Consider the following 13,352-nt stretch of genomic DNA (forward strand, 5'->3'; position numbering starts at 1 on the left):
TGATAGATATGACAGGATAATATTTTTGGTATTTTTATGATAAAGAGAAATATAAGATGCAAGTAAAATAAATGGCAAAGGAAATAACAAAGTATTGAAAGATTAATATGATGGAAGATAGACCCGGGGGCCATAGGTTTCACTAGTGGCTTCTCTCAAGAGCATAAGTATTTACGGTGGGTGAACAAATTACTGTTGAGCAATTGACAGAATTGAGCATAGTTATGAGAATATCTAGGTATGATCATGTATATAGGCATCACATCCAAGACAAGTAGACCGACTCCTGCTTGCATCTACTACTATTACTCCACACATCATCCGCTATCCAGCATGCATCTAGAGTATTAAGTTCAAGAGAACAAAGTAATGCTTTAAGCAAGATGACATGATGTAGAGGGATAAACTCATGCAATATGATATAAACCCCATCTTGTTATCCTCGATGGCAGCAATAAATACAATACGTGCCTTGCTGCCCCTACTGTCACTGGGAAAGGACACCACAAGATTGAACCCAAAGCTAAGCACTTCTCCCATTGCAAGAAAGATTAATCTAGTAGGCCAAACCAAACTGATAATCCGAAGAGACTTGCAAAGATAACCAATCATACATAAAAGAATTCTGAGAAGATTCAAATATTGTTCATAGATAAACTTGATCATAAACCCACAATTCATTGGTCTCAACAAACACACCGCAAAAGAAGATTACATCGAATTAGGGTTTTGGCTCCATATCTGGTAGTTTGGGGGTACATAGGTATATATAGGAGGAAGGAGTACGTCGGTTGAGCAACAGGGGGCCCACGAGGGTAGAGGGCACACCTGGGGGGGGGGGGGGGGGGGGGGGGGGGGGGGGGGGGGGGCGGGGGGGGGGGGGGGGGGGGGTAGGCGCGCCCCCTACCTTGTGCCTTCCTCGTTGATTGCTTGACGTAGGGTCCTAGTCCTCTGGATCATGTTCGTTCCGAAAATCACGTTCCCAAAGGTTTCATTCCATTTGGACTCCATTTGATATTCTTTTTATGTGAAACCCTAAAATAGGCAAAAAAACAACAATTCTGGGCTGGGCCTCCGGTTAATAGGTTAGTCCCAAAAATAATATAAAAGTGTATAATAAATCCCAATAATGTCCAAAACAGAATATAATATAGCATGGAACAATAAAAAATTATAGATACGTTGGAGACGTATCAATGATCCCTCACTAAATTTCAAGGTATAAGTGTTCTCCCTGAGTATGCACCATTGCTACAGTTCGTCGTGCTGAGACACCACGTGATGATCGGGTGTGATAAGCTCCACTTTCACATACAACGGGTGCAAGCCAGTTTTTGCACATGCAGAATACTCTAGTTAAACTTGATGAGCCTAGCATATGCAGATATGGCCTCGGAACACTGAGACCGAAAGGTCGAACATGAATCATATAGTAGATATAATCAACATAGTGATGTTCACCATTGAAAACTACTCCATCTCACGTGATGATCGGACATGGTTTAGTTGATATGGATCACGTGATCATTTAGATCACTAGAGGGATGTCTATCTAAGTGGGAGATCTTGAGTAATATGATTAATTGAACTTTAATTTATCATGAACTTAGTACCTGATAGTATTTTGCATGTCTATGTTGTTGTAGATCAATGGCCTGTGCTACCGTTCCCTTGAATTTTAATGCGTTCCTAGATAAAACTAAGTTGAGAAATGATGGTAGCAACTACACAGAATGGGTCCGTAACTTGAGGATTATCCTCATTGCTGCATAGAAGAATTACGTCCTGCAAGCACCGCTAGGTGCAAGACCCGCTGCAGGAGCAACTCCGGACGTTATGAACATCTGGCAGAGCAAAGCTAATGACTACTCGATAGTTCAGTGTGCCATGCTTTACGGCTTAGAATCGGGACTTCAACGGCGTTTTGAATGTCATGGAGCATATGAGATGTTCCAGGAGTTGAAGTTAATATTTCAAGCAAATGCCCGAATTGAGAGATATGACGTCTCCAATAAGTTCTATAGCTGTGATGACCCACAAGTATAGGGAATCTATCGTAGTCCTTTCGATAAGTAAGAGTGTCAAACCCAACAAGGAGCAGAAGGAAATGATAAGCAGTTTTCAACAAGGTATTTTCTTTAAGCACTGAAATTATCGGTAACAAATAGTTTTGTGATAAGGTAATTGGTACCGAGTAACAAGTAATAAAAGTAAATAAGGTGCAGAAAGATGGCCCAATCCTTTTTGTAGCAAAGGACAAGCCTCGAAAAACTCTTATATGAAGGAAAGCGCTCCCGAGGACACATGGGAATTATCGTCAAGCTAGTTTTCATCACGATCGTATGATTCGCGTTTGGTACTTCGATAATTTGATATGTGGGTGGACCGGTGCTTGGGTGCTTTCCTTACTTGGACAAGCATCCCACTTATTATTAACTCCTATTGCAAGCATCTGCAACTACAAAAGAAGTATTAAGGTAAACCTAACCATAGCATGAAACATATGGATCCAAATCAGCCCCTTACAAGGCAACACATAAACTAGGGTTTAAGCTTCTGTCACTCTAGCAACCCATCATCTACTTATTACTTCCCAATGCCTCCCTCTAGGCCCAAACAATGGTGAAGTGTCATGTAGTCGACGTTCACATGACACCACTAGAGAGATGACAACATACATCTCATCAAAATATCAAACGAATACCAAATTCACATGACTACTAATAGCAAGACTTCTCCCATGTTCTCAGGAACAAACGTAACTACTCACAAAGCATATTCATGTTCATAACCAGAGGGGTATTAATATGCATAATGGATCTGAACATATGATCTTACACCAAGTAAACCAACTAGCATCAAGTACAAGGAGTAATTAACACTACTAGCAACCCACAGGTACCAATCTGAGGTATGGATACAAAGTTTGGATACAAGAGATGAACTAGGGTTTGAGATGAGATGGTGCTGGTGAAGATGTTGATGGAGATTGACCCCCACCCGATGAGAGGATCGTTGGTGATGAGTTCCCCCTCCCGGAGGGAAGCTTCCCTGGCAGAACAGCTCCGCTGGAGCCCTAGATTGGTTCCGCCAAGGTTCCGCCTCGTGGCGGCGGAGTCTCGTCCCGAAAGCTTGGTTATGATTTTTTCCTCGACGAAAGACTCCATATAGCAGAAGATGGGCATCGGAGGGCCACCAGGGGGCCCACGAGGCAGGGGGGCACGCCCCCCACCCTCATGGCTGGTGTGTGGCCCCCCTCTAGTACTTCTTGCGCTCAGTACTTTTATACATTCTGGAAATAACTTTCATGAAGTTTCATGACTTTTGGAGTTGTGCAGAATAGGTCTCTAATATTTGCTCCATTTCCAGCCCAGAATCCCAGCTGCTGGCATTCTCCCTCTTCATGTAAACCTTGTAAAATAAGAGAGAATAGGCATAAGTATTGTGACATAATGTGTAATAACAGCCCATAATGCAATAAATATCGATATAAAAGCATGATGCAAAATGGACGTATCAACTCCCCCAAGCTTAGACCTCACTTGTCCTCAAGCCAAAGCCAAAATCGAAAAATATGTCCACATGTTTAGAGATAGAGGTGTCGATAAAAATAAAATACGGACATGAGGGCATCATGATCATTCTTAGATTAGCAACATATATAAATATATAGGGCTGGACTATTCTGTTACTAGTAACAGAATAATATTCTGTTACCCCTCGGCCCTATATAGGAGCGACATCGACAGAACCTCGCGAACCCACCCACCTTCCTCCCGATCCCTGACTCCTCCTCCAGCGCGCCGCTCGCTCCCTCCCCGCTGGCGAACCTCCTCCTCCCATTCCCGCCGGCGCGCCGTCCCCTCCCTCCCCGTCGACGTGCCTCCTCCCCCTCCTTGCCAGCGCGCCGCCCCCTCCCTCCCCGCCGGCGTGCCTCCTCCCCCTCCTCGCCGGCGCGCCGCCCCTCCCTCCCCCACCCCACACACCCCGGATCTCGTTGTCGCCGTACTTCCCTGGCGGTCGCGCCGCCGTCTTCCTCCCCTAGGCACCGCTCGCGCCGCCGTCCTTCCCTGCCCCCAGCTCGCGCCACGGCCTCCCTCCGCCATCGCGCACCGCCATCCCCGCCCCGCGCCGCCACCCCGAGCCCTTCTGCCATGCGCCGCCACCCCGAGCCCCGCCGCCCTGCGCCTGTCTCCCCCTGCCTTGCACAGCATCCTACCGGCCGGACCAGCCGCCGGTCAGATCCAGCCTCGCCCCCGAGCTTCGTCTTCTTCCTTGCCGAGCCGCGCGACAGCCACCCCAGTTCGGGCTTAGTAAGTACCTTAGTACAAGTTAAAAATGGTGGTCCGTTCGGAATAAAAGAAATGACACAAATTCTACTTGTAAAAGTTCAAGCAAAAAAAGAAACCCCATGGAAATCCTGCTTAGTAAGTACCTCAGTACAAGTCGTAAAATGAGAAAAGTTTAGAACATCGTTGTCAAAAAAATGTTGAGTTCAAGAAAAGAAACAAAACAAACACATTTTCTTTTTGAATAAAAATATCATTCAGTTCGATGATACAAACCATGCAAGTATAGGGGCGACAATACAGTAAACCGTTGAAAATTTATGAGCAAAAATATTACCCAAAACAGAGCAAAGTCTATTATCAAAAACAAGCTTAGTACAAACACATGCAAACATCAGTTCAAGTACTCTTTTTCTGGAACCTTTCAAAATTACTCTCCGAAGAATACGTCAGTACAAACGCACACGTAGGTCAGTACAAGTACTCTGTTTTTTCTGACGTAAAAACAACAGGATGGGCTCACCGTAATCCACATTACTCTTCAATGGTTGTGAACTTGAGAAAACGTTCAATATGACTAAGTTTCGTATTTTCGATATCTTTCCAACCGTATATTATTTGCCTCATTTCGACAAACTTTGAAAAAAATCGCATTCGAAATCAAATTTGGCCGTATTAGAATTCGTTTTTAAACTTTAAGGAATTAGAAAAACATTTAAATACGAAAAAGTTGCGCATTTTCCGTAGCTTTCCAACGTTGTATCATTTGCATAAATCAAACACATCATTTGCAAAAAATAGCGAAAATACATTTCGCCAAGAATTTATCCGTTTCTCAAATTACTTTTAAATTGTATAGAATTAGAAAAAAACATTAAATATATGGAAGATGTGGATTTTCACCAGCTTTCCAACGCCATCTTATTTGCTTAATTCCGACAAACCGTTTGAAAACTGAGTCCAAAATACGATTCGCGTTTTCGGCTTTAAAAAAAATGGTTTTTTCAAAACTGCTCTTAAACCATAATGATTTTGCAAAAACGTTCAATATACTTGAAATATAGTTGTCAAGAGCTTTCCAACGATATATTACACGCCCCGTTCCGACAAAAAAATTGCAAAAATATTTTGAACTAAAGAAGACGATCTCTTAAACAGAACTGAAAGCATCAGTTCAACTGCTTCGAAAATCATCAGTACAACCTCCTGAAACCGCTAGTCCAAGTAGGGTAACAGAATAATATTCTGTTACGCATAATAGAATAGCCCAGATGTATATATATATTGTCATATGATCTCTTATGCTAAAGTAAAAATTCAATCACAATTTCAAGTATGAATCATAAACTTCATTGGGAACCAACAAACTCTAATCTCAGTCATTGAGGCAGTTGCAATTTATCATAACGTAGGAAAGAGTCAATATAAGAGCTTTTTAGCAAGTCCACATACTCAACCATCTTTTAGTCTTTCACAATTGCTAACACTCACGCAATACTTATGGGTATGGAGTTTTAATCGGACATAGAGAAAGATAGGGGCTTATAGTTTTGCCTCTCAATGTTTTACCTCAAGGGTAATGTCAACAATAATAGTTCATGAAGACTCACATCCAATTAGCTATATATATCAGGATCTTTCCAACATATTGTGCTTGCCAAAGGATAAAATGTTAAAATGACAGGTGAAGATCACCACGACTCTTATGTAAGGTAGAAGCTAAAAGTAAAAGATAGGGCCTTCACAAAGGGAAGCACAGGTTGTCATGCGCTTTTATGGTTGGATGCAGAAAATCTTAATGCAAAAGAACGTCACTTTATATTGCCACTTGTGATATGGACCCTTATTATGCAGTCCATCGCTTTTATTTCTTCCATATCACAAGATCGTATAAAGCTTATTTTCTCCGCACTAATAAGTCATACATATTTAGAGAGCAATTTTTATTACTTGCACCGATGACAACTTACTTGAAGGATCTTACTCAATCCATAGGTAGATATGGTGGACTCTCATGGAAAAACTGGGTTTAGGTATATTTGGAAGCACAAGTAGTGTCTCTACTTGGTGCAAAGAAATTGGCTAGCATGAGAGGGAAATGCAAGCTCAACATGTTGGATGATCCATGACAATATGATTTATCTCAGATGTAAGAAAACATAACCCATTACGTTGTCTTCCTTGTCCAACGTCAACTCTTAGCATGTCATACTATAATGAGTGCTCACAATCATAAAAGATGTCCAAGATAGTATATTTATATGTGAACCTCTCTTTCTTTATTACTTCCTATTCATTGCAACGATGACCAAAACTATGTTTGTCAACTCTCAACAACTTTTATTCATCACACTCTTTATATGTGAAGTCATTACTCTCCATAAGATCCATATGATCTCTTTGTTTCTTTTTTTTTCTTATTTTTTTATTCAATTCCCTCAAGATCATAGCAAAATAATCAAGCCCTTGACTCAACACTAATCTTTATTATATAGCTCACGGACTCGATTACATAGAAGGATCATAAAGCAAAACTCACAACTAGATCATACTAAAACTTTATTCTACTAGATCAAGATATTATCAAAAGGATCGAACTAAGAAAAACGGTAAAGATAAAAGTGATGGTGATACGATACCGGGGCACTCCCCCAAGCTTGGCAGTTGCCAAGGGGAGTGCCCATACCCGTGTGATTATGTGTCCTTCTTCGGGGGTGGTGATGTGATATTCTTGGCGATGATGTGTAACACCCTGGATGTAACTTTCCCAATTGTACTCCAACTCTTGCCGTTTCCGGCCTTAAGTTATTTTATTTCCTCGGGTTCGGATCTTTGTCTCCGTGTGTTGTTATCGTTGTCATGCATCTCATATCATGTCATCATGTGCATTGCATTTGCATACGTGTTCGTCTCATGCATTCGAGCATTTTCCCCGTTGTCCGTTTTGCATTCCGGCGCTTCGTTCTCCTCCGCTGGTCAATTCTACCTTTCTTTCGTGTGCGGGGATTAAACATTTCCGGATTGGACCGAGGCTTGCCAAGCGGCCTTGGTTTACTACCGGTAGACCGCCTGTCAAGTTTCGTATCATTTGGACTTCGTTTGATACTCCAACGGTTAACCGAGGGACAGAAAAGGCCGCGTGTGTGTTGCAGCCCAACACCGCTCCAATTTGGCCCAAAACCCACCAAACTCTGCTCCATCATCTAGAGCGTTCGATCACGATCGCGTGGCCGAAAACCGCACCTCATTTGGACTCTCCTAGCTCCTCCAATGCCTATATATAGACCCCTTCCCCCGAAATCCGAATCCCCCTCGTCAAACCCTAGAAACACCCCTCGCGCGCGCCGGACATTATCCGCCGGCGCCGGACACGCTGCCGCAAGCCACCCACGCGCTGCCATGTGGCGCAGCCACCGCCTCCACCGCCGCGGCCCGCCAGGCCCAGGGACGGCCCCCGCGGCCCGAGCCGCCTCCTCCCACGCTTCGCCGACACCTCCCCTCTCCTCCGAGCCGCCGCCGCCTCCGCGAGCCGCCGCCGCCGCCTCCGCGCACCGCCGCCGCCGCCACCGCGCCGCACCGCCACCCCGGCGACCTCTCCGGCCTCTCCTCGCCCTCGCCGGCCGCCGGTGACCTCGGATCCGCCGGCCGTCTACAGTGCGCGCGCCGCCGCCTCGGGAAGCGTGCAGATCTGGAAACCCTAGATCTCGGGGTGATTTTTTCTACTAAGTCCCGAAATTCTCAGTCCATATGCACATGTTCGTTGCCCTGTAACTTTGCATCCGTAGCTCCGATTCATGCATATAGCATATCAAAATGTTCACTTTAGAGAGTACATCATTTCATTCCATTGCATCATTTTCATTTGAGTTCATCTTGATGCCCGAAATGCTGTTAGAAGAGGGCTACTTGAGTTAATTGTCAGATCTGCCACTCCATTTAGCTTTTTGTCATTTTTGCCATGATTAATGTGTGCATGCTATGCCCTGATTCTCTACATGTGTTTTGTTAAGGGTTTTGTCATATTTCCAGAGGTGCAACCCATGTATTTTTGTGATGTGTGTGGTGACTTGTGTAAGCTTGCAAAGTGGTGCACTTGCTAATTCTGTTTTCAGGGACTTAGCAATTTCACTAAGTCCTGCAGCTATTTATCTCATGATGCCATATGTTCTTGTTGTTTCCTAGTGATCCGTGCCTCTTTTGAGGATGATCAGTAAGGATGTTTTGTTAATCTTGTAGTGCTCTATCCATACATGCCTTTGTTTGCAATTATGGAGCACCCTATCTTGAGTCAATCGAGCTCTACTTTTGCTACTTTGTGAATCTGGGCAGATTGTCAACTTGTTTGCAATTTTGCCGATGATGTTGTAGTTGATCCGTGCATGCTATGCTATTGTTCTTGCCATGTCTAGCTTTCGTTTTGTGACTTCTTGATGGATGTATGCTTGTATCGTCATGACTTGCACCGTAGTGAGTGCATCGAGCTCGTAAACATGCTTACTTGAGTTATATTTCAGCATGTGTCAGTTTTCACTAAGTCTGAAAACTGATTATGTTTTTGCTATGTTCACATGCTTGCAATTGTATTTTCTGATCCCTTTTGGCTCAAGGTCACTAAGTGACTTTTGTTAAGATCTTTGAGTAGCCCCATGCCATGCTTTACTTTGCCATGTTCAGGTCCTGTAGCATGTAGTTTTGTTGCTCCGAAGAGTGCTACCTGATCTGAAATTCCAGACAAGTGTTAATTTCACTAAGTCTGAGATCTGTTTTCCATATGCATTTTTGCCATGCTTGTTTGAACCTGTTAATGGATGAATTGGCCGTAGCTCAGTGCTAGACTTTTGTTAAGCATCTTGTGTGCATCCCTGCCATGTATTTTGTTGTCATGTTTGGGTGCCGTAGCATGTTCATTTCGTTGCATTTAGATGCCTACTTGCTGTAAATCGCAGACCGGTGTCATTTTTGAATCGCTTGCCATTTCCAAACCGTAACTCTGATTCCAGCGTTATTTATATCGTTTTCAAGCGATTTAATCTCATCTTTCCAGTGGCACACTTGGATTTCCAAGTTGAGGCCAGGTTCATGCATTTCCTGTCATATCTTGCATTTTGCATCCTGCATCGCATTCCGCATAACATATCATCATTTCATCATATTGCTTTGTCTTGCACGTGGTTGATTGTATCCTTGTTGCTTGTTTGTCTTGTTTGGGTAGAGCCGGGAGACGAGTTCTCTAACGAGGAGCTCGTTGAGTTTGCTTTCGAGGATCCAGTCAACTCTGACAACTGTGCAGGCAAGATGATCATACCCTCGAAATCACTACTATCTTTGCTATGCTAGTTTGCTCGCTCTTTTGCTATGCCAATGCTACAATGCCTACCACTTTCTTGCAAGCCTCCCAAATTGCCATGTCAAACCTCTAACCCACCATTGTCCTAGCAAACCGTTGTTTGGCTATGTTACCGCTTTGCTCAGCCCCTCTTATAGCGTTGCTAGTTGCAGGTGAAGATTGGAGGCCGTTCCTTGTTGGAACATCTTTTATTTACTTGTTGGGATATCATTATATTGCTATGTTATCTTAATGCATCTATATACTTGGTAAAGGGTGGAAGGCTCGGCCTCTCGCCTAGTGTTTTGTTCCACTCTTGCCGCCCTAGTTTCCGTCATATCAGTGTTATGTTCCCGGAATTTGCGTTCCTTACGCGGTTGGGTTATAATGGGAACCCCTTGATATTTCGCCTTGATTAAAGCTTTTCCAGCAATGCCCAACCTTGGTTTTACCATTTGCCACCTAGCCTTTTCTTTCCCTTGGGTTCTGCAGAATCAAGGGTCATCATTATTTTAACCCCCCCGGGCCAGTGCTCCTCTAAGTGTTGGTCCAAACTGTCAGCCGCCGGTGGATACCAGGGGCAACTCTGGGCTGGCCTACCAGAAGTTTGGACAATCTGAGTGTGCCCTGAGAAAGAGATATGTGCAGCTCCTATCGGGATTTGTCGGCACACTCGGGCAGTGTTGCTGGTTTTGTTTTAACCTGTCGAAGTGTCTTGAAGAACCGAGATACCGAGTCTGATCGGAACGTCTTGGGAGGAGGTCTATTCCTTCATTGACCGTGAGAGCTTGTCATGGGCTAAGTTGGGACTCCCCTGTAGGGATTTGAACTTTCGACAGCCGTGCCCGCGGTTATGGGCAGATGGGAATTTGTTAATGTCCAGTTGTAGATAATTTGAACCTTAATTAATTAAAATGAATCAACTGAGTGTGTTACCGTGATGGCCTCTTCTCGGCGGAGTCCGGGAAGTGGACACGGTGTTGGAGTAATGTTTGCGCAGGTTGTTCTCTAGTTTCTCGCTCGCGCTTTGCCTCCTCTTCTCGCTCTCTTTTGCGAATAAGTTAGCCACCATACTCGCTAGTCGCTTGCTGCAGCTCCACTCATATTTTACCTTGCCATACCTATAAGCTTAAATAGTCTTGATCGCGAGGGTGCGAGATTGCTGAGTCCCTGTGGCTCATAGATTACTATTACACCAGATGAAGGGCCTGATGATTCCGCTCCAGGAGACGTGTATGAGCTCAAGTGGGAGTTTGACGAAGACTCTCAACGTTACTATTGTTTCCTTTCCCGATGATCAGTAGTGGTGCCCAGTTGGGGGTGAACGGGACCGTTGTCGCATGTTGGGTTCTCTTTTATTTTGGCGCCGTAGTCGGGCCATGAGTGTTTGGATGATGTAATGTTATTTATGTACTTGATTGACGTGGCGAGTGTAAGCCAACTATGTTATCTCCCTTTATTATTTATTTACATGGGATGTTGTGAAGATTGCCTAACTTGCGACATATGCCTTCAATGCGATTATGCGTCTCTAAGTCGTGCCTCGACACGTGGGAGCTATAGTCGCATCGAGGGTGTTACAAGTTGGTAATCAGAGCCTTCCCCGACCTTAGGAGCCCCATTGCTTGATCGTTTCTAGTGGCCGAGTTGTGTCTAGAAAAATGTTTTGAGTCAAATAGGAATTATATATCGGAGAGTTTAGGAATTCTTTTTACTTCCCAGTCTCCTCATCGCTCTGGTAAGGCATCCTGACATAGAGTTTTGACTCTTCTCTTCTCAAATTTCACTAATTTTTTTTTTAGGATCACGCGGGTATCTTGGAATCGTTCCGATGGTTTTATGATGAGAACATTGTCTTGGTGCCTCCTGTCAGGGGTTTAGTGGAAGTGTCCCGGGGAGTTGAGCTCTGAGGTGTTGTCATCATAATTTTATCATTGCAGTTCTGGAATACCTGAGTTTAGTACGCCGACATCGAAAATCTCTTTTATGCAGTTCCTTGGTGAGATAACCTCAACGCCACCCAGTACTGGGGCGGGAGTTCGGGAGTATCACCACAACTCGTATAACGGATGCTTTTCGAAGGTTGAGGTAGATGGTTTCCGAAGGTTTCTTGGTTATGTGTTGAAGGATGGATACAGCTGGATGTAGGAATTGCTAGTTTGGGTGAGATATTATGCTTCCCCTGTAAACCCAACACCTGATTGCATAACCGGAAAGGTTCGGGAGTTTCATAGGTGGGAATTCTAGTAGCTCTAGTTCTTCTTCCACGGATATTGGTTTGAGATTGGGATTTCTTACCGATTATTCGTTCTTGATCCGTACCTTATTGAATTATTTCTCTACCTTAATTCTACGTGGCTTCTCAATTTATGGATATGTGACCATTTCAAGAGGAATGCATTCGTTCATTTTGTTCGGATGTGAAGACTATATGTTGCAATTTTCATTCTGTTGAATTCAGCTTCAATATTTATCTGTCAATGTGTTAATGGTGGTCAACCTATTCAGGATGGCTCCTCCAACGCGCACGACTTCGAATCCTGATCCGCCACCACCTCCACCTCCTCCAGAAGCATGGCAAGCTGTGATGGCCGCAACCAATGCAAACACACAGTTGATCATGCAAATTCTTCAAGAGCGCAATCAAGGCAACCAAGGGAATCAAGGCAGCAATCAGAATCACTTTGCTACACTCAACCAGTTCCTTGCTAACGGGCCAAAGACTTTCAGCAATTGTGTTGAGGCAACCGATGCTGACGATTGGCTTGTGGATCTGTGCAAGCATTTCGAGTGCAGTAACGTCAGGCCTGAGGACTTTGTTAAGTTCGCTTCCTTCCAACTCAAAGATCAAGCTGCAGAATGGTTCCAGCAGTACAAGGACTCCAGAGGTGGACGTGTTATCACTTGGGATGATTTCCGTCGAGATTTCCGAGCTCATCATATTCCCCAGAGCGTGGTTGAAAGCAAGCGTGAGGAATTCCGCAATCTGAAGCAAGGCTCTTTGTCTGTCTATGACTACAACAAGTTGTTCCAGAAGCTCGCCCGCTTTGCCAAGCAGGACGTCCCTGATGAGAAGAGCATGATATACCAGTTCAGGGGTGGTCTCAGAGAATAAATTCAGCTAGCTCTTGTTCTCTTTGAACCCTTGAGATACGATGAGTTCTACAACATGGCACTGAAGCAAGAGGCTGCTCAGTTGAGGTGTGATGCTTCCAAGAAGCGAGTCAGAGATGTTACTCCTTCCTCTACTCAAGTGGCCAAGCAGCAGAAGTATTGGCTTCCTCCTCCTCCGTTCCGTCAGCCGTATCAGCAGAAGAGCAAAGGTGGCAGTGGTTCTTCCCACCCACCCAACCCTGGCTTTCAGAACAAGACTTCGTCTCAAGCTCCAAGATCGAGTGCTCCATATCACCGTCCGCTTTCAGAGGTCACGTGCAACAAGTGACAACAGAAGGGTCACTATGCCAACAAGTGTTTCAACCAGAGGCGTCTTCCTCCTCCTCCTCCTCCTGTCAGATCGGCAAGTACAGCTGTGGTCAAGCATAACCCCAAGCACGCCAAGGTCAATTTGATGAATGCAGCTCAGGCAGAGGACTCGTCAGATGTGATCATGGGTAACCTTCTTGTTAATGATGTTCCTGCAAAAGTTCTTTTTGACACTGGTGCATCGCATTGCTTCATCTCGAAACCTTTTGCATCTAAGCATGAGTTGACTTCCCAAGTTATGCATAAACCGTTAG

The sequence above is a fragment of the Triticum urartu genome, chromosome 5 (genome assembly GCF_003073215.2).
Source record: "Triticum urartu cultivar G1812 chromosome 5, Tu2.1, whole genome shotgun sequence".
Lineage (NCBI taxonomy): Eukaryota > Viridiplantae > Streptophyta > Magnoliopsida > Poales > Poaceae > Triticum > Triticum urartu.